The sequence below is a fragment of the Sinocyclocheilus grahami genome, unplaced genomic scaffold (assembly GCF_001515645.1).
Source record: "Sinocyclocheilus grahami isolate Dianchi unplaced genomic scaffold, SAMN03320097.WGS_v1.1 scaffold4051.1, whole genome shotgun sequence".
Taxonomy (NCBI): Eukaryota; Metazoa; Chordata; class Actinopteri; order Cypriniformes; family Cyprinidae; genus Sinocyclocheilus; species Sinocyclocheilus grahami.
This window is the reverse complement of record NW_015509063.1, coordinates 20,715-22,672: the sequence shown is the minus strand read 5'-3', so window position 1 is coordinate 22,672 and position 1,958 is coordinate 20,715. Positions and strand designations below refer to the sequence as shown.

The 1,958-nt window shown below is 34.4% G+C and overlaps 1 long non-coding RNA gene across 1 annotated transcript in view; it reads right to left on the bottom strand.

Moving 5' to 3' along the window:
* Positions 1-1,958, bottom strand: part of LOC107576623 (uncharacterized) — a 6,954-nt gene that overhangs the window by 3,927 nt on the left and 1,069 nt on the right. Inside the window, exon 2 of the long non-coding RNA XR_001608085.1 lies at positions 778-779. This is a non-coding gene — a long non-coding RNA (uncharacterized lncRNA). The remainder of the gene's footprint in view (positions 1-777; positions 780-1,958) is intronic.

Below are 1,958 nucleotides of genomic sequence, written 5' to 3'. Positions count from 1 at the left end.
GTCACTGCGCAGCGTCAATGAACGTCCTTTTAAAATGCAAAAAGTTTCGATAGTTTAATGATAAAAAAAGAGGGAGGTTGAACGAATGTCTCGATTAGCATAAGATACGCTGTTTGCATCTGAAAACTTTTGATGAAATCCACTTTAAAAGGATTGGCGGGACACAAGATGCCATATAACTAAACAAATCAATGCTAAGTTCAACAAAGCAAGATAACATTTTTCATTCCTGCTATTCTGTATGTGTTAGTTGAAGATCTGTTTATTGTTTGAACAATCACTCCTTCTTTATTCCGCAGTTGGAAATAGGCCAACAAGGCAGCAAAGGAATAATGGTGTTAATTAAGACACCTGTTCTTCTCTGAATTCACTCACCTAACCAACGCTTTCAATAATGCCAGAAAAATGTGCTCTACATTTCAAAATGGTTTAATAAAGAGAATATATGCAGGTATATTGTGCTTGTAAAAAGAGCAAGCATTGGGAATGTAATGCTGTTAATCAGATCGATTGGAAATGTCTTTACTATTGGCCAACCGCTAAAGTGCTGGAGACAAGTTCAAGATCTGTCAAACCATGGGCCGGTATTGATGTTTGCACCACTTCAATCTCACGCAGCACCCGTTCACATCAAAGCACTGAACTGAACAGCATTTTGTCTGCTGTACTCTGTAGATTCAAATCTGAAATATACTCTATGCAAGTATATTAACGCTAATGCTTCTAGCAACTCGATTTCACGCATCAATGAATGAATCCTGGAATGCAAGTTCAAACTTCTACAGTCAGTTTTCTCCTTCAGGACATATTATAGACATATTAACAACTCAAATACAGTTTTAAAATAAAAATACAGTTTAAAGGGATTTAGCACCCAAAAATGAAAATTCTGTCATTTATTTACCGTCTTGACGTTTCAAATCTGTTTGAATTTGAATTTGAAAAATATTGCTAAGCAAACAGTTTTGGTTACCATTGACTTCCATTGTATGGACAAAAAAAAAAACACTTAAGACATATCTCAAAATATCTTCTTCTATGTTCTACAGTAGAAAGTCAGTCATACAGGTTTGAAATACACTCTTAAAAATAAAGGTGCTTCACGATGCCATAGAAGAACCTTTTTGTCTAAATGGTTCCATAAAGAACCTTTAACATCTGAAGAACCTTTCTGTTTCACAAAAGGTTCTTTGTGGTGAAAAAAGGTTCTTCAGATTACAAAAAGGTAAGAAAGAGATGGTTCTTTAAAGAACCTTTGACTGAATGGTTCTTTGTGGAACCAAAAATGGTTCTTTTATGGCATCACTTGAAGAACCTTTTGAACCTTTATTTTTAAGAGTTTAGCGTGAAGTTGAGTAAATGATGACGTAATTTTCATTAAGCTTTAAATAGCTCCTTTTTGGATACTAAGGTTTATTACTGCCAGATTTGCGCAAACATATATGTTAAATGAAAAAAGTGTAATGGCACATTCAAGTCATGTCGGATAGATTATATTAAGGAGTTGATAGCATGTGAATGGCACCACAAAGTCCTAATTACGAGTGGGGAAACTGAATTTTCTTTGAGCCCAGAGTTTCTGTGTTGGGGGTGTGAAAGTGAGAAAAGTTTGTAGTTGATGGTAAATTTGTTAAATGTATCAAATTCTTTTTTATTTACAATAAAACTAGCTAAGCTGCATGTACAAAATACCATTGTTTTGCGCAATTATGAATATTTAACAATTCCGTTTACAGCACCTTCATATATTCAGTGAAGTAAAAACATCTGATATGCATTCTTCATTTTGTAGAAGTAGAGTTAAAAAACCTTGCTGTGTTTTTTGTAGAAAAGGTACATCGCCATCTTGTTCTGACCAATGTGATTTGAATGTATCTGACATCGTAATTACAACTTCCCCACTCATAAACTTCCCAGGAGGACTTGAACGCACAGTATTTTTTTTGCCCCACTAATTT